The sequence below is a fragment of the Dasypus novemcinctus genome, chromosome 17 (genome assembly GCF_030445035.2).
Source record: "Dasypus novemcinctus isolate mDasNov1 chromosome 17, mDasNov1.1.hap2, whole genome shotgun sequence".
Lineage (NCBI taxonomy): Eukaryota > Metazoa > Chordata > Mammalia > Cingulata > Dasypodidae > Dasypus > Dasypus novemcinctus.
In genome coordinates this window covers 89,516,612-89,537,487 of record NC_080689.1, presented here as the reverse complement: position 1 = coordinate 89,537,487, position 20,876 = coordinate 89,516,612, and positions in this window count along the sequence as shown.

Here is a 20,876-nt window from a genome sequence, read left to right as displayed (position 1 = left end):
AGGTCATGTAGTATTTGTCCTTCAATGTCTGGGTTGCTTCACTCAACATAAGGTTCTCAAGATTCATCCATGTTATCACATGTGTTTGTAGTGTGTTTGTTCTTACATCCAAGTAGAATTCCATTGTGTGTATATACCACATTTTATTGATCCACTCATCTGTTGATGGGCATTTGGGTTGATTCCAACTTTTGGCAATAGTGAGCAATGCTGCTATGAACATTGGTGTACATATATCAGTTTGTGTCCTTGTTTTCAGTTCTGCTGGGCATATACCCAGCAGTGGTATTGCTGGGTCATATGGCAAATCTATGGCTAGTTTTTTGAGAAACCGCCATACTGTCCTCCAGAATGGTTGGATCCTTCTGCATTCCCACCAGCAGTGGATGAGTGTTCCCCTTCCTTCACATCCTCTCCAGCACTTGTATTCTTCTGTTTTTTTCATAGCTGCCAATCTTATGGGTGTAAGATGGTATCTCATTGTAGTTTTGATTTGCATTTCCCTGATAGCTAGAGATTTGGAACATTTTTTCATGTGCTTTCTTGCCATTTGTATTTCTTCTTCGGAGAAGTGTCTGTTTAAGTCTTTTTCGCATTTTTTAAATGGGTTGTTTATCTTTTTATTTTCAAGATATAGGAGTTCTTTATATATGCAGGTTATAAGTTTCTTATCAGATATATGGTTGCCAAATATTTTCTCCCACTGTGTGGGCTCCCTTTTTACTTTCTTGACAAACTCCTTTGAGGTGCAGAAGGCTTTCATTTTGAGGAAGTCCCATTTATCTATTAGTTCTTTTGATGCTCGTGCTTTTGGTGAGATATTCATAAATCCATTTCCTATTACAAGGTCCTGTAGATGTTTCCCTACACTGCTTTCTAAGGTTTTTATGGTCTTGGCTCTTATATTTAGTTCTTTGATCCATCTTGAGTTGATCTTTGTATAAGGTGTGAGATGGTAATCCTCTTTCATTCTTCTACATATGGCTATCCAGTTCTCCAGACACCATTTGTTGAATAGGCCACTCTCTCCCAGTTGAGAGGGTTTGGTGGCTTTATAGAATATTATGTGGCTGTATATGTGAGGTTCTATATCAGAGCTTTCAATTCGATTCCATTGGTCTATGTGTCTCTCCTTATGCCAATACCATGCTGTTTTCACCACCGTAGCTTTGTAGTATGTTTTGAAGTCAGGTAGTGTGATTCCTCCAATTTCGTTTTTCTTTTTCAGTATGTCTTTGGCTATTCGGGGTCTCTTTCCTTTCCAAATAAATTTCATAGTTAGTTTTTCTAGTTCCTTAAAGAAGGCTGCGTTGATTTTTATTGGGATTGCATTGAATGTGTAGATCAGTTTTGGTAGGATAGACATCTTAATAATGTTCAGTCTTCCTATCCATGAACAAGGAATAGTCTTCCATTTATTTAGGTCTTCTTTGATTTCCTTGAACAATCTTGTATAGTTCTCGGTGTATAAGTTCTTTACCTCTTTAGTTAAATTTATTCCTAAGTATTTGATTTTTTTATTTACTGTTGTGAATGGTATTTGTTTCTTGATTTCCTCCTGATCTTGCTCATTATTGGTGTACAGAAATCCTACTGATTTTTGTGCATTGATCTTATAACCTGCGACTTTACTAAACTCATTTATGAGTTCTAGAATCTTCGTTGTAGATCTCTCAGGGTTTTCTATGTATAGGATCATGTCATCTGCAAATAATGAAATTTTGACTTCTTCCTTTCCAATTTGAATGCCTTTTATTTCTGGTTCTTGCCTCAGTGCTCGAGCAAGTACTTCTAAGACAATGTTAAATAGGAGCGGAGACAGTGGGCATCTTGTCTTGTTCCTGAGTTTAGAGGGAAGGAGTCTAGGATTTCTCCATTGTAAACAATATTGGCTTTAGGTTTATCATATATACTCTTTATCATGTTCAAAAAATTCCCTTGTATTCCAATCTTTTCGAGTGTTTTTATCAAGAAAGGGTGCTGTATTTTGTCAAATGCTTTTTCTGCATCAATAGATATAATCATGTGATTTTTTTCCTTCAATCTGTTTATATGGTGTATTACGTTGATTGATTTTCTTATGTTGAACCATCCTTGCATACCTGGGATGAATCCCACTTGGTCGTGGTGTATAATAGGTTTAATGTGTTGTTGAATACGATTAGCAAGTATTTTGGTAAGTATTTTTGCATCTAGGTTCATTAGAGAAATTGGTCTGTAATTTTCCTTTCTTGTGATGTCTTTGTTTGGCTTTGGTACTAGGGTAATGTTGGCATCATAGAAGGTTTGGGTAATGTTCTTTCTGTTTCGATTGTTTGGAATAGTTTCAGCAGGATTGGTGTCAGTTCTTTCCGGAATGTTTTGTAGAATTCACCTGTGAAGCCATCTGGCCCTGGGCTCTTCTTAGTTGGGAGATTTTTAATAACTGATTCTATCTCTCTGCTTGTGATTGGTTTGTTAAGATCATCAATTTCTTCTTTCGTCAATATAGGCTGCTTATGTGTTTCTAGGAATTTGTCCATTTCCTCTAGATTGTCATTTTTGTTGGAATATAGTTTTTCAAAATAACCTCTTATGATAGTCTTTATTTCTGTGGGGTCAGTGGTGATATCGCCTTTCTCATTTCTTATTTTGTGTATTTGCATCTTCTCTCTTTTTTTCTTTGTTAGTGTTGCTAAAGGTTTGTCAATTTTGTTAATCTTCTCAAAAAACCAGCTCTTGGTCTTGTTTATCTGTTCAAGTGATTTCTTATTTTCTTTTTTTTTTTTATTTTTTTTTATTTTTTATTTTTTATTAATTTTTTTATTTTTTATTGACTTTGTAATAATATTACATTAAAAATATATATGTGAGGTCCCATTCAACCCCACCCCCCCACCCCCCCTCTCCCCCCCCCCAACAACACTCGTTCCCATCATCATGACACATCCATTGGATTTGGTAAGTACATCTTTGGGCACCTCTGCACCTCATATACATTGGTTCACATCATGGCCCATACTCTCCTCTATTCCATCATGTAGGCCCTGTGAGGATTTACAATGTCCGGTGATTACCTCTGAAGCACCATCCAGGGCAGCTCCATGTCCCGAAGACGCCTCCACCTCTCATCTCTTCCTGCCTTTCCCCATACCCTTTGTCCATTATGTCCACTTTTCCCAATCCAATGCCACCTCTTCTATGTGGACACTGGATTGGTTGTGTCCATTGCACCTTTATGTCAAGAGGAGGCTCAGATTCCACCTGGATGCTGGATGCAATCCTCCCATTTTCAGTTGTAATCACTCTAGGCTCCATGGTGTGGTGGTTGTCCTTCTTCACCTCCATCTAAGCTGAGTGTGGTAAGTCCAATAAATCAGATTGTAGGTGCTGGAGTCTGTTGAGGCTCAGGATCTGGCTATCACATTGTCAGTCCAGAGATTCAAATCCCCTAAATATATCTTAAACCCCAACATTAACTGCACCTCCAGCACATTAGCATGAAAGTCTTATGAAGGGAGATCCCATCTGAGTCCAGATTCATCACACATAAACACCATTTCCAAAGAGGGGCCATCTGCCCTGGTAGTTAACCCCATCGGCCATGACCATAACTCCCATGGGTCTCTTTAGCCCTCAAAGGAACCAATATCTGGGGGTTGTATCTGCTTTATCTGTCTCTCTGACTCTGCTCAGTTGTGCATGAGGGCAAACCTTCTGCCAGCCTCCAGACTCTTTTTTAGAAACTCGTAGCCATATAAACTCATTTCTCCTTTCCATTTCCCCCTTACTTTAGGTCAAACAGCATTTTAAAGTCATGTTATTTTATGTAGACATGGATATTCTGCTGATCCGCATTGAACCTTCCGTATAAGGTCATTTTCCAGTTGCATCATCTGTTGGTAGTTGATAGTGGTCCCTCGTTGCCAGGGAGGCTCATCCCCGGGTGTCATGTCCCACGCTGGGGGGAAGGCATTGCATTTACATGCTGAGTTTGGCTTCGAGACTGGCCACATTCGAGTAACATGAAGGCTGACAGAAGCAAATTCCCAGGCACAAAGTTGCTCTAGGCCTTGTTATTATTTTGGGTTTATCAGCTCACAAGCATAGTCATTAGTATCAGGGGCTCACTGTTGAACCCTCACTCCCTCCCGGTCCCCACCACTGTACCTGGGAGACTGTCGCTGCTCCCCTAGGGACCACGACAGAGCACCACTGGCCAGGAACCCAGTACCCCCCCTACTGTGGTTTTTAATTGTTGCCACTATGAGTATATCCAAACATTACCATGCACCCTGGACATATGTTCTGTACAGCTCCCTGTCAGTCATATATCATCTGTCATTGGTATCCCATACCAGTATCCCTCCATTGCCATTGTTGAAACACTCTGTGATCCAGAACTCCCCGAAATTTGAAGCCCAATATAATGTCATGGTCCCTTACTAGGGAATGGCATATAGCGATGAGTTTAAAGGATAGATAAAGAACTTGGATAAAGTTAGATAAAGAACTTAGATAAAGAATGTTGACTTGAAAAAATTCCACATCCTATTTTTTTCTTTTTCTTTTTTCCCCCCCCCCCCCCCTAATTATTCAGCTTTTCTTCACAGGAGTCCTAGACCACAGCAATGTATATATATAATATACAGCACTCCCACACATCCACCAGAAAACCTTTTCCCTTCCACAGTGATACTCTTACGCCCTATTCATATCATATTTACTTAAAGTGATGTACAGAGTCTGAGACATTAGCTTTCTAACAAGGTGACATCTGTGTTTACATTATGGTGCATACTTTAGGATACACAGTTCTTTACATTTTTAGTTATCCTATGTTTTACATTATGGTTTACATTATCAGTCTGTCATCTCCTATATGTTATGGTGTAATATTACATGTTTTATATCCATCCTTGTGTACTCTCAAGAAACTCCTCTCTTACCCCCCATTTACTTTGGTTCCACACATTTAACGTCCATTTTCCCTTCCACCTTGGTGCCCTCAGTGATAGCCAACCTCCGTTTCCTGAGGAGCCCCTTCCAGAGATAGATGGAATAGTGTTCAGGGCCTAACTTGCTCAACTGCCCCAATGCCCTGGGAGCCACCCTTTCTCTCGAGGGATACAGTTCCCTCTATTGGATGGCATTAGTCCTCCCCAGGATGTGGGTCCACCCCCACTCTCACTACTTGGGTTTCTACCCCATGGTGTCACCCACTCTGGCAGAATGAGCATTTAGACATTCCCCAGGAGCCCGTCCTGCATCAGACCCTCCCCTCCGAGCATTCTAAACAGGTAACCCTCTTTATTATATTTTGATATGATTTTCTCGGCATTTTACTCTCCACCAACACCTGACCCTCTCCTGGTTCGTATGCTACCCCTCCCTCCCCCCACTTTTGGGCAACGTTACCCACCCGTCCCTCCCCAGCCACCCTCAAACCCGCAAAGCCCCAAGCAAAGGCAACCCCTTGCCCCCCTTTTATCTCTTCTTTGTGTTCATACTTACCACCATCTCATCTTAAATTCCACCCCTGCAGACATCGGCTCATATCCTTCCTCCACCCTCCGATTTCCTGCAAGCCTATCGTTCAGTCTCTTGCTATCTAGGGCAGCTTGTTTATTTCATATCATTGAGGTCATGTAGTATTTGTCCTTCAATGTCTGGGTTGCTTCACTCAACATAAGGTTCTCAAGATTCATCCATGTTATCACATGTGTTTGTAGTGTGTTTGTTCTTACAGCCGAGTAGTATTCCATTGTGTGTATATACCACATTTTATTGATCCACTTGTCTGTTGATGGGCATTTGGGTTGATTCCAACTTTTGGCAATAGTGAACAATGCTGCTATGAACATTGGTGTACATATATTGGTTTGTGTTCTTGTTTTCAGTTCTGCTGGGTATATTCCCAGCAGTGGTATTGCTGGGTCATATGGCAAATCTATGGCTAGTTTTTTGAGAAACCGCCATACTGTTCTCCAGAATGGTTGGATCCTTCTGCATTCCCACCAGCAGTGGATGAGTGTTCCCCTTCCTTCACATCCTCTCCAGCACTTGTATTCTTCTGTTTTTTTCATAGCTGCCAATCTTATGGGTGTAAGATGGTATCTCATTGTGGTTTTGATTTGCATTTCCCTGATAGCTAGAGATTTGGAACATTTTTTCATGTGCTTTCTTGCCATTTGTATTTGTTCTTCGGAGAAGTGTCTGTTTAAGTCTTTTTCCCATTTTTTAAATGGATTGTTTATCTTTTTATTTTCAAGATGTAGGAGTTCTTTATATATGCAAGTTATAAGTTTCTTATCAGATATATGATTGCCAAATATTTTCTCCCACTGTGTGGGCTCCCTTTTTACTTTCTTGACAAACTCCTTTGAGGTGCAGAAGGCTTTAATTTTGAGGAAGTCCCATTTATCTATTAGTTCTTTTGCTGCTCGTGCTTTTGGTGAGATATTCATAAATCCATTACCTATTACAAGGTCCTGTAGATGTTTCCCTACACTGCTTTCTAAGGTTTTTATGGTCTTGGCTTTTATATTTAGGTCTTTGATCCATCTTGAGTTGATCTTTGTATAAGGTGTGAGATGGTGATCCTCTTTCATTCTTCTACATATGGCTATCCAGTTCTCCAGACACCATTTGTTGAATAGGCCACTCTCTCCCAGTTGAGAGGGTTTGGTGGCTTTATCGAATATTATGTGGTTGTATATGTGAGGTTCTATATCAGAGCTTTCAATTCGATTCCATTGGTCTATATGTCTCTCCTTATGCCAATACCATGCTGTTTTCACCACCGTAGCTTTATAGTATGTTTTGAAGTCAGGTAGTGTGATTCCTCCAATTTCGTTTTTCTTTTTCAGTATGTCTTTGGCTATTCGGGGTCTCTTTCCTTTCCAAATAAATTTCATAGTTAGTTTTTCTAGTTCCTTAAAGAAGGCTGCTTTGATTTTTATTGGGATTGCATTGAATGTGTAGATCAATTTTGGTAGGATAGACATCTTAATAATGTTCAGTCTTCCTATCCATGAACAAGGAATAGTCTTCCATTTATTTAGGTCTTCTTTGATTTCCTTGAACAATCTTGTATAGTTCTCAGTGTATAAGTTCTTTACCTCTTTAGTTAAATTTATTCCTAAGTATTTGATTTTTTTATTTACTATTGTGAATGGTATTTGTTTCTTGATTTCCTCCTGATCTTGCTCATTATTGGTGTACAGAAATGCTACTGATTTTTGCGCATTGATCTTATAACCTGCGACTTTACTAAACTCATTTATGAGTTCTAGATCTCTCAGGGTTTTCTATGTATAGGATCATGTCATCTGCAAATAATGAAATTTTGACTTCTTCCTTTCCAATTTGAATGCCTTTTATTTCTGGTTCTTGCCTCAGTGCTCGAGCAAGTACTTCTAAGACAATGTTAAATAGGAGCGGCGACAGTGGGCATCCTTGTCTTGTTCCTGAGTTTAGAGGGAAGGAGTCTAGGATTTCTCCATTGTAAACAATATTGGCTTTAGGTTTTTCATATATACTCTTTATCATGTTCAAAAAATTTCCTTGTATTCCAATCATTTGGAGTGTTTTTATCAAGAAAGGGTGCTGTATTTTGTCAAATGCTTTTTCTGCATCAATAGATATAATCATGTGATTTTTTTCCTTCAATCTGTTTATATGGTGTATTACGTTGATTGATTTTCTTATGTTGAACCATCCTTGCATACCTGGGATGAATCCCACTTGGTCGTGGTGTATAATTCGTTTAATGTGTTGTTGAATACGATTAGCAAGTATTTTGTTAAGTATTTTTGCGTCTAGGTTCATTAGAGAAATTGGTCTGTAATTTTCCTTTCTTGTGATGTCTTTGTTTGGCTTTGGTACTAGGGTAATGTTGGCATCATAGAAGGAGTTGGGTAATGTTCTTTCTGTTTCGATGGTTTGGAATAGTTTCAGCAGGATTGGTGTCAGTTCTTTCCGGAATGTTTTATAGAATTCACCTGTGAAGCCATCTGGCCCTGGGCTCTTCTTAGTTAGGAGATTTTTAATAACTGATTCTATCTCTCTGCTTGTGATTGGTTTGTTAAGATCATCAATTTCTTCTTTTGTCAATATGGGCTGTTTATGTGTTTCTAGGAATTTGTCCATTTCCTCTAGATTGTCATTTTTGTTGGAATATAGTTTTTCAAAATATCCTCTTATGATAGTCTTTATTTCTGTGGGGTCAGTGGTGATATCGCCTTTCTCATTTCTTATTTTGTGTATTTGCATCTTCTCTCTTTTTTTCTTTGTTAGTGTTGCTAAAGGTTTGTCAATTTTGTTAATCTTCTCAAAAAACCAGCTCTTGGTCTTGTTTATCTGTTCAAGTGCTTTCTTATTTTCTATTTGATTTAGTTCTGCTCTTATCTTTGTTATTTCCTTCCTTCTTCTTCCTGTTGGGTTACTTTGTTGTTGTTTTTCTAATTCCTTCAAATGTGCAGTTAGTTCCTCAATTTTTGCTCTTTCTTCATTTTTGATATAGGAATTTATGGCTATAAACTTCCCTCTCAGTACTTCTTTTGCTGCATCCCATAAATTTTGGTGTGTTGTGTTATCATTATCATTTGTTTCAAGGTAGTCATTGATTTCTTTTGAGATTTCCTCTTTGACCCACTGTTTTTCTAAGAGTGTGCTGTTTAATTTCCAAATCGTGGTGTGAAATCTGGGCTTCTGTCCCTTGCAAATCTCCAGCTTGACGCCACTGTGGTCAGAGATAATGTTTTGTATGATTTCAATCTTTCTGAATTCGTTCAGCCTTTCTTTGTGGCCTAGCATATGATCTATCTTGGAGAATGATCCGTGTGCACTTGAGAAAAATGTATATCCTTCTGTGATTGGGTGTAGCAATCTATATATGTCTATTAGATCGAGCTCCTCTAATATACTATTCAGATGTTTTGTTTCTTTGGTGATTCTCTTTTGAGATGTTCTGTCCAGAGTTGATAGTGGTATATTAAAATCCCCCACTATAATTGTAGATGTATCTATTCTTTCATTTAGTTTTTCCAGCGTTTGCCTTACGTATTTAGAGGCACCCTTGTTAGGGGCATAGATATTTATGATTGTTCGATCTTCTTGACAGATTTTCCCTTTCACTAAAATGTAGTATCCTTCTTTGTCTCTCACAATTGTTTCACATTTAAAGTCTATTTTGTCTGATATTAATATAGCTACTCCTGCCTTTTTTTGGTTATTGTTAGCTTTTATGATTGTTTTCCAGCCATTCACTTTCAATCTCCATGCATCTCTGGGTCTAAGATGTGTCTCTTGTAGACAGCATATGGATGGGTCATATTTCCTTATCCAATGTCCCAGTCTGAATCTTTTGATAGGTGAGTTTAATCTGTCGACATTCAGTGTTATTACTATCAAGGAATTATTTGTGTTAGCCATATTTTGATTGGATTTGTGTTTGTCATATTTTGTTTGTATATATTTTTTTGTCTTTTTTGTTGTTGTTGTTGGTCTTATACTCTCCTCCAACTTTGCCTTTCCTGTTTTTTCCTTTCTTCCTGCAGAACTCCCTTTAGAATTTCTTGAAGGGGAGGTTTCTTGTTGGTATACTCTTTCAGTTTCTGTTTGTCTGCGAATATTTTGAACTCTCCATCATGTTTGAATGCTAGTTTAGCTGGATAGAGTATTCTTGGTTGGAAATTTTTTTCCTTTAGTACCTTGACTATATCATACCACTGCCTTCTTGCCTCCATGGTTTCAGAAGAGAAATCAGCACTTAATCTAATTGAGCTTCCCTTGTATGTGATGGTTTTCTTTTCTCTTGCTGCTTTTAGGATTTTCTCTTTGTCTTGAGCATTGGATAATTTGACAAGTATATGTCTTGGGGTGGGCCTGTTGGGGTTTATGACTTGTGGAGTGCGCTGTGCTTCTTGGATATGTACATCTGTCTCTTTCAGTAGATTTGGGAAGTTTTCAGCCATTATTTCCTGCAACACTCCTTCTGACCCCTTTCCCTTCTCTTCACCTTCTGGAATGCCTATAATACGTATGTTTGAGCGTTTTGCATTGTCATTCAGGTCCCTAAATCCTAATCGGATTTTTTCTATCTTCTTATTGACCCCTTCTACTATCTGTTTGATTTCTGATGTACTGTCTTCCACATCACTAATTCTCTGCTCTGTCTCTTCTAGTCTGCTGATATTTGCTGCAAGTGTATTTTTGATTTCTTGAACTGTGGTGTTCATTCCCATCATATCTGTTATGTTTTTGTGTATGTCTGCAATTTCCCCTCCAAGTGATGTCTTCATGTTGTTAACCTCTTTCATTACTGCATCAAATTTGTCAGTGATAAATGTTCTGAGATCTTTCATTGCTTTTGCCAAGTTTTGCTCCCCTTCGTGATTATTGGTTTGTTGATTGGATTCAGCCATGTTTTCCTGATTATTGGTTTGGTTTGTAGATTTTTGTTGCTTTCTGGTCATCTCTTTATTTTGACGAATTTAATCAGTTCCTTAGCTTCTTTGTCTGCTCTTGGAGGTTAATTAGTTGTTATTTTTGCATAGGTGTTATATCTTCTCTTTGTCACTTTTTTCTTCTTATTCTAGTTACTTGTTGTTGGTTAAGTTCACTTTAGAGGAAAGTATTAGTGTTGGGGAAAGGCAATTGTGTAAGCAAGGGAAAAGTGTAAAGTAGTATTGGTGATGTATGTTAACAAAGCAAGAATATGAGATCTGGGAGGATGGAGGTTAGATTTATGTAGATTGTATAGAGTTATAGCTGTAGGTAGAGTACCTTTTATGAAGTAGATGACTGAATATGGGAGGAATATGGTATGAACTACAAAGCTATTGTTTTCATGAGAGAGGGAAAAAGAAAAGAAAGGTAATAGTTTCAAGAGTGGATAACAGACAGAAAACAGAACAAAGGTATTAGAAATTAAGAGTTAGACACTTTGTGGGTCAAAGAACAGGAGTTGGGGGGTGGAATATAGGAGAGACAGTAGATGATAGTGGATTTCAAGATGCAGGGGAAGGGGGATAGTGTAGGTAGCCTAAATCAGTTCACACAGAAATGAGGCAGTGGAGGATGGGAAAACCCAGCAAATGTGAGGTGTTCCCTGTAGCACCTATTGTATACTTGAATTAAAATAAAATAAGTGGAAGATGAGGGACAAGAGGGAAAGAGAAAACCGGAAAAAAAACTAATTATAATAAAGAAAAAAAGAAAGACAAGAAGAAAGGAAGAAAGAAAAAGCAGATGGGCAAACGGTGGGGAACAGATAGGGGGAAGAGAGATACAGGTATACACATGTCACAATTGCAACACTATCTAAAACAACAACCAAAAAACCCCTAAATAACTGTATAAAAAAAAAGGACTTTGGGGGACACACTAAGAGAAAAGACTAGGGGATAATGCAATATTAGCAATCAGGGCATCAAAAAGAGTAAAAAATAAAGTGAAAATAAAAACAAAACAATATGAACCAATAAAGATAAAACGCAAACGTTAAGGTCCAGGGCACTCAAGGACCCCAGGTAGACCCCAGGGCGTGATGGATTCAGGGGTGGAAAGTCTGAGACACTGAAGACTCAAGAGGTGTGAGTCTGGGGTGTGGACCGCCAGAGTCCAGGGGACCCAGACCTGGCAACCTGAAATCTGGTCCACAGAAAGCTTAGGAGCCCCGCAGTGCAACACAGCCCTCAGGGATCCCCGTAGCTGGGTGCCAGCCCCGTGGGGAAAGCCAGGTCCGCGAACTCTATATTGAATGTCTGATCCCTGCAATTCACCTACTCCTCAGGGTTTCAGCCGTTGGACAGCTCCCTCCCTGTGCTCCCACAAAACGGCCACTTGAGGGCGCCTCTACACCACAGCCAGTTCAATGACCCAGATCCCAAGCCCCGCCGGGTGGGGTGGGCTTCAGCTGGAAACACCAAAAACAGACTCTAAGATCTGAAATCCCAAACTTCGCAAAATATTCCCCAATCGGCTTCCAGACGTGTCCTCCTCCCTCACTGCACCCTACAACAGTCTCCCAATTGTGTCCCCTTATTGCCCAAAATCCAATTCCGTTGCAGATCGGCAGCCGGACCTGTGGGGATGGGGCTCCAGGCGGAAGCGCTACCCCCCCTGTCCGGCGACCAAAACGTCCCCCGCTTCACAAAAAACACTGTCTGTCTCCCCAAATCGATCTGCATAGGAGTCTTGTCCCAACAACCCCTCACCAGCCAGCCCAATATCCGCGAATTTCTCAGCACCGCAAAGCCTCCAGAAAAAGGAAAAAAAAAAAACCCAAAAACCCTGGCCGCCGCGGCTCCGGAGCTGCAGGAGCGCCCGCTACCACGGCTCCGCCCACCCGGAGGGAACTTCCCGCGCCCAGCTGGGACCTCCGTTTATATATTATAGACGTATCCTCTCTGTTACCTTCCCACCGAATTGACGTCCAGACACCTTCCAACCAGCAAAAATCCCCGAAACAGCACGGTCCCAAAGAGCCTTCAACGCTGCCCAGCCGCCCCCTGCAGAGACATTACCAGGCAAGCTCACGCAGCCACCATCTTGCCCCCTCTCTCCCACTTTCATTCTTCATGACATGCTTCACCAGTCACTATCTGTGACCAGGAAGACTTAGTTGTTCAAAGTTTATATGGACAGGGACCAAGAAAAGTTAGGTGCATAATTGCTGGTCAATCACAAATTTAACTTGTTAAACTTAAGAGTATTCTCTACCATGCATCAATCTCTTCTACCATGGCAGTAGATGCTAGTGTAATTTAAAATAGAAGGGTCTATGAAGTCATCCTGGCTTATTTTAACTTAATTATCAATAATGTTTTATGAGGATATACAATGTGTTAGACAATTGCTTAACTAGAAAAGACAAGAGGTCTATTATTAAGGTAGCCAGGACAGTTTCAGGCAAGCCTAATGCAACACTACCCAAAAATGAACTCACCCACACAAAGGGCATGACACAACATCTTATAATCATCAAAGATGGTCACAATTTATGAGACAGTTATTTATTAAAATAAGCTGGGAAACTTGTTAAAAACATGAATCTTGGGCGACATTCCAGTTAACCTGGTCAGAATTCCCAGAGTCTGGGCCGTATACAATCAAGACCCCATGTTTTTCTTTTGTAGACTTTCTGAGCATTCATGGATTTGGACATTTACTCTATATTAATGTAATGATATCTTGTGAAGAAATGAAAAATGTGAATTTGATTTAGTATAAGAATCATGTTGTTCCTCATTGAGAAGAATGTGAGAAAAGAAGATGAGGTAGAGTATTCAAGACAAGTAAGGTAAGAAATGGAGTCAGCAAATACAAAATGGATTAACTGCTAGAGGCTTCATGAGGTCTGAAGGTATATTTTTCTATGTTTGTAGTCATCTGAAGTAGATTCTACAAAACAACCCTAATCCTGGGAACCTGTGTGAGTTACCTCATATGTAAAATCTTTGTGGGTGTGATTAACTTAAAACTTCAAATGGGAGAATTGCCTGAGTCATAACCCTGTACCCCAAGTGCAATCACATATATTCCCCAAGGAGGGACATTTGACCACAAATAGAAAATAAACTGGTATTGAAACAGTAGGCATCAGGAATCTGTGCTTCTGTTTGTTGCATCATCTTTTTTTTTTTTTTTTTAATTTTTATTTATTTATTTATTTTTAAGATTTATTTATTTATTTAATTCCCCCCCCCTCCCCTGGTTGTCTGTTCTTGGTGTCTATTTGCTGCGTCTTGTTTCTTTGTCCGCTTCTGTTGTCGTCAGCAGCACGGGAAGTGTGGGCGGCGCCATTCCTGGGCAGGCTGCTCATTCTTTTCACGCTGGGCGGCTTTCCTCATGGGCGCACTCCTTGCGTGTGGGGCTCCCCCACGCGGGGGACACCCTTGCGTGGCACGGCACTCCTTGCGCGCATCAGCACTGCGCATGGCCAGCTCCACACGGGTCAAGGAGGCCCGGGGTTTGAACCGCGGACCTCCCATATGGTAGACGGATGCCCTAACCACTGGGCCAAAGTCCGTTTCCCCTGCATCATCTTGTTGTGGCAGCTCTCTGTGTGTGCGGCACCATTTCTGGGCAGGCTGCACTTTCTTTCATGCTGGGCAGCTCTTCTTACAGGGTGCGCTCCTTGTGTGTGGGCTCCCCTACGTGGGGAACACCCTGCATGGCACCGCACTTCTTGCGTGCATCAGCACTGCGCATGGGCCAGCTCCACACGGGTCAAGGAGGCACGGGGTTTGAACCGGGAACCTCCCATATGGTAGGCAGATGCCCTAACCAATGGGCCAAGTCCACCTCCCTTAATATAGGTCTTAAGTTCTATTTCTGTGGTGGAATCCTGACTGATTTTTGTAGCAAGCATATGTGCAAGTGACATTGGAAATGGATGATGGGTAATGACTGGGTGAATTTGAGGCATCTGATAAAAAGCCTACATGTCCTCAATCAGGATGTTGGTAGAAATATAGATATTGAAGCTGCTTCTGTTGAGGGCTCAGAGAAAAGGATGTACTGTTAATTTAAATGGTAAGATGAAAATTCTTGTATATAGAGGAAGAATATTGCTGGATTTTGACTGAGTTTTTTGTGTGAAAAGAAGAACTTGAGATGAAGCAGAACTTGTACACTTAGCCTGGGAGATTTCCAAGCAAAGTGTTCACGTCATGTCCCAGGTCCTTCTTGCTATGTATGTAATCTATAGGAGGAAAGGTAAAATGGTAAAGTGAAAAACCACTGTCAAGTAAAAAGGAACTTGGAGCAAGGAATTATTGGATAATACTCCATCTGTCTAGATTGCAAAAGAAGCTAACACTAAGATATTAACTAAGAAAAGAATGAACTAGAGATAAGGCCAAGAGCAACTTGAGAACTTTTGCTAGTGTAAAGGACTTTATACATGTGCATATGGATCACATTAAACAAGAAGCAGAAATGAGGAACAAAGATGTGAATATCCAAGATAGGTCTCTGGGGGACCCTCTTTTTTAATATGTGACTTGCACAGGGGACACATGCAAATTTAATACCTGATACCCCTTTATATCAGTACTAAATTTGCAATAATATTTCACTTTCTTAACATCAAATAAAATGATGCATAATTCACTATAGTTATATTATTTAAACTGCCATCATATAAACATATAGAGAATAGTTGCTTAATGGACATTTTTATTGACTTTAAAGAATATCTGTAGCTACCCAAATGGATTTCAACCCATCTTTTTAATCAAATTTTAGATTGAATTGATCCTAACTTCTCTTCCTTCATAGACTTCCTGCAAGTTTCCATGTAGCTATGACAGGAACACACATATTCCAAATTCTGGATTTTTATACTGCTCTCTAACAACATCTCTCTGAGACAAGCAATGAAATGCCACTGAAAAGTTCCTGTTGAATGAACAGACAACATTAAGACAACAGATATTACAGTATATGATATTTTTTCAAAAATGCACATTTTTAAAAGAAAATAGGTAGAAATATATTTAAGGATATTATAAGGAATTGGAAATATTCCAAAGTTTCCATTTATTTGATCCTAATGTGTTTGTATCTTGTAGTGCACCATGTTCCTCTAATAGAATCCACTTGTAACCAAACTTTTCTAACTTAGGTGAAAGTTCTGATAGAGGTCTTCAGGATTTATGAAATTTCAAATACCTTATCCATACTCCCTCCCCACATCAATGCTTTGTACTCGCCTAATCCAGAAGTTTTGAGATTTTTATATTATCAAAAGCACTGCCACCTGAGCTGAAAGGAACACTATGAGGACAAAAGTAAACTTTTGGAATTCCAAAATTCTACATTCCTAATAAAACTATGCATATTCAAAGAAACACTGAAGAAAAACACGACGTGGTACCTTACTTTGCCAGGCTGCTATCACAAATACTACAGAATGGCATGGCTTGAACAGTGGGAATTTATGGGCTCACACTTTTGAGGTTAGGAAATGTCCACTATTGAGGCATCAGCATGGCATCGCTTTCTCCCAGAAGTCATTCCAGTGCTGGCTACCAGAGATCCCTGAGGTTCCTTGGCTACTATCCCTGCCTTGCATTTATAGCGGTGTCTTCTTTATCTTCAGGTTTCTGTGACTTCCATTTCCTGGCTCCTCCCTGTGGCTTCTATATCTTGGAATGAATTTATCATGCATATAATGGAATCCAGTAATCTGGATTAAGGCCTCCTTTCAATCAGGTAGTGCACATCTCATCTAAAATAATGTATAAAGAGTTCCTATCAACACTGGGGCAACACCCACAGGAATATTGACAATGATCAAGAACATGTATACAAGTCAATCTACACCAGATGAAGACAGAGGCCAGCCCTGCAGGCAGAGATATCACAGACATGAGCAGAGACCTGAGTGCAGAGCCAGAGACAGAGATCCAGAGTGCAGAGCCATGGGCCTGAGAGAAAATCCATAGGTCACAGAGATGACCCCAGACTATGAAACCTAACAGAACTTTGAAATTTCAAAATGGATTGGGAACATTGCTTCCTTTCATTCTCTTGTTTTGAAAGAGAATGTCTGCAACTTTTATAAGATGTCTGCCCAACCATGGTATGCTGGAATCAGTAAAATTATTCTCTGGTTACTGGTCTACAGAGAGAAATGAATTTTGCCCCAGATTGGATCCTATTGAGAATGTAATACAAAACTATTTTTTGTCTTTATTTGCTTTTTTAATATTACATTAAAAAAATATGAGGTCCCCCTATACCTCCCACCCCCCTCACCCCACTCCTCCCCCATAACAACAATCTCCTCCATCATCATGAGACATTCAGTGTATTTGGTGAATACATCTCAGAGCACCACTGCAACTCATGGTCAATGGTCCACATCATAGTCCACACTCTACCATGTTCCACCCAGTGGGCCATGGGAGAACATACAATGTCTGGTAACTGTCCCTACACCATCATTCAGGACAACTCCAAGTCCTGAAAATGCATCCACATCTCATCTTTTCCTCCCATTCCCGACCCCCAGCAGCCACCATTGCCACTTTCTCCACACCAATGCCACATTTTCTTCGATTACTAATCACAATAGTTCATGAATAGATTATCAGTAAGTCCACTCTATTCCTCAATCCTGTGGACCTTGGAATGGTTGTGTCCACTCCACCTCTGTAACAAGAGGGGGCTTAGATTCCACATGGATGCTAGATGCAATCCTTCTGCTTCCAGTTGTAGGCACTCTTGGCTCCATGGTGTGGTGGTTGACCTTCTTCAACTCCATGTTAACTGAGTGGGGTAAGTCCAACAAACCAGAGTGTAGGAGCTGAAGTCTGTTGAGGCTCAGGACCTGGCTATCACATGGAAGATTATAAAAGCAAACATTCCTGTAGTTAGTTGTAAAGATAAATAATGGAAGGAGAAAAAATATCATGACCAATTCCTGAAAATGTCCTCATATCATATCTCTTGTTCATTCTCCCTACCCTCAACAGCTACCATGGCCACTTTCTCCACATCAATGCTACAGTTTCTTACATTACTAACCACAAGAATTCCATAGTAGAATATTAGTAAGTCCACTCATGGTCATGAAAGGGTTGATAACATGGGAGTAGTGAGAAGAGAGTGGTGGGAGGTACATGGGGATCACTTATAATTTTTGAATGTAACATTTATAAAAAATAAAGGAAGAAATATATCATGACCACAGGAAGAGCAACTGTACACATGCAAAAGGCCAGAAATCAAATTTACATCCCAATTTTCAACATAGTTCAGCAAAGTTGACAAATTTAAACATTTTATTACCAATTGTCCTCTTTCAAAATAACTGCAACAATCTTAAAAATGTTTTTGTAATAATAAACATGCCTCTGTAAGTGTATAACTTCAGAACTTAATTAAATGTTATAAATGTGTCAAAGCCTAAGTGGAATATACTCGTACCTTTGGATAGATGGAGAGGTAGTGAACCAACTGTGCATCTATATCAGTCTACTCTGAATTTTAAATAGATATGTGTAGCTCCTCTTGGAATACCAAAGGCACCTCAATATGCCCAAAAGTAGACATCTGTGTGTCCCTCAACACTAATACTCTCTCCAGAAATGAGTCACCAGATACTTACAAGTCACCCTTAGCATAGTCCTGTAAGTCCAACACTTTCTAAATCACTAAAGTGATTAGCGAGGCGGGGCAAGATGGTGGTTGAGTGAGTGCACCTTATTCTCTCCTGCAAAGAAGTGGCTGGGCAGCCTTAGAAATTCTTCAGAACCAGGCTGTTTCAGGATTTTGCAGGGCAGGAGGTGTCTGGACATCAATGTGGTGAGAAGGTAACAGAGAAGATTCGTGTAAAAGATAAAATTGGGGCTCTCTTACACAGAGTTAGGGCCTGCACACGAGACGCTCCCCCCTGGGGCAGGTGGAACCATGGCACCAGCACGGCGGTGGCAATTCCTGGAGGCTCTGCATACTGGGGAATTCATAAGCCCTGACAGTCTATTCAGGGGCTTGCAGGACAGGAGGTCTTCGCAAACTGATTTGGTGAGATAGACGGGAGTTTTTTGCGAGGCGGGGAATTTTTGATTTCTGACATGAATAATAGCACTTCTGGCTAGAGCCCCAGCCCAAGGCCGGCTGCTGATCTGCAGTGGCCTTAAATTGCTCGCAATAAAGAGATGTCACCAGGAGGCTGTTTTGGGGGCTTGCAGGGTGTGAGGCATCTGGAAATCAATTAGGGGAAACTTTTGCAAGGCATGGGATTTTCGGTTTCAGACACTGATATCGGCGCTTCTGGCTAGAACCCCGCCCCCTAGGCCTGGCTGCGGATCTGCAGCATTCTTAAATTGGCTGCAATATAGAGGCGCCCCCAACTGGCTATTTCGGGAGCTTGCAGGGCGGGAGGTGTACTGAAGTCAAATTGGTGATACAGCCACAGAAGAGACCCTAGTGAGAGGGGGAATTGCAGGTTTCTGACACATAGATCAAAGTTTGTGGATGTGAGCTCCCCCATAGGGCTGGCACCCAGCTGCGGGGATCCCTGAAGGCTGTGTTGCACTGTGGTGCTCCCAGGCTCCCTGTTAACTGGACTCGAGGTTGCCAGGTCTGTGTCCCCTAAAACCTGGTGGCCCACACCCCAGAGACTCACACCTCTTGAGGCTGCAATATCACAGACTTTCCATCCCTGAATCCACCACACCCTGAGGTCCATCTGAGGCCCTTGATTGTCCTAGCCCTCAACGTTTGTGTTTTTTTTAAATTTTAATTTTAATTTTTAATTTTTTATTTTTTATTGTCCTGGTTGCTAATATTGCATTATTTGCTAGTCTTTTCTCCCATTGTATCCATCACGGTCTTTTTTTTTTTTTCATTTACTTAGGGGTTTTTTGTCATTGCTGTTGTTGTTGTTCCTTATCTTCTTTTCTTTTCCTTACTTGTTCCCATCCCTTTTCTTTACCCACCCAACATTTTTTCTTTCTTCCTTTTCTTCTCTTTTTTTTTTCCCCTTTCTCGTCCCTCATTTTCTTCTTATTTTATTTTATCTTAACTATACAATAGATGCTGCAGGGAACACCTCACATTTGCTGGGTTTCGTCATCCTCCATTGCCTCATTTCTGTGTGAATTGATTTTGGCTACCTACACTATCCTCTTTCCCCCACATCTTGATATCCTCCATTATCTACTGTCTCTCCTATATTCCACCTCCCTTTCTTTGATCCCCAAATTGTCTAACTCTTATTTTCTAATATCTTTGTTTCATTTTCTCTCTTTTATCCACTCTTGAAGCTATTGCCTTCCTTTTCTCTTTCCCTCTCTCACAAAAACACTAGCTTTCTAATTCATACCATATTCCTCCCATATTGAGTTGACCACCTCATTATAGGTACTCTACCTACTACTATAACTCTACACAACTCACATGAATCTAACATCCATCCTGCCAGATCTCATATTGCTGCCCTGGTAACATTTATTACCAATACTGCTTTACACATTTTCCTTTCTTACACAATTGCCTTTCCCTGGCCCTAATACTTTCTTTCAAAGTGAACTCAGCCAGCAATAAGAAATTAGAATAAGAAGAATAAAGTGACAAACAGAAGATATAACACTTACACAAAAAGAACAGCTAATTAATTCCCAAGACTAGAAAAAGAAGTTAAGGAACTGATTAAACCCATCGAGATAAAATGATGACCAGACAGCAACAAAAATCTACAAACCAAACCAGTAATCAGGAAAACATGGCTAAATCCAATGAACAAACTAAAAACCAGGAAGGGGAGCAGAACTTTGCAGAACTAATGAAAGATCTCAGAACATGAATCACAGACAAATTTAATGAAGTAAAGGAAGAGGTTAACAATATGAAGACAACACTTGGAGAGGAAATTGCAGGCATAGGCAAAAAGATAACAGATATGATGGGAATGAATACCACAGTTCAAGAAATCAAAAATATACTCGCAGCAAATAGCAGGAGATTAGAAGAGGCAGAGGAGAGAATTAGCGATGTGGAAGACAGTACATCGGAAATCAAACAGATAGTAGAATTGATCGATAAAAAGATAGAAAAAATCCAGCTAGGACTTAGGGACCTGAATGACAATGCAAAATGCACAAACATATGTATTATAGGCATCCCAGAAGGAGAAGAGAAGGGAAAGGGATCAGAAGGAGTGTTGCAGGAAATAATGGCTGAAAACTTCCCAAATCTACTGAAAGAGACAGATGTACATATCTAAGAAGCACAATGCACCCCAAACATCATAAACCCCAACAGGCCCACCCCAAGACAGATACTTGTCAAATTATCCAATGCTCAAGACAAAGAGAAAATTTTAAAAGCAGCAAGAAAAAAGAAAACCATCACATACAAGGGAAGCTCCATAAGATTAA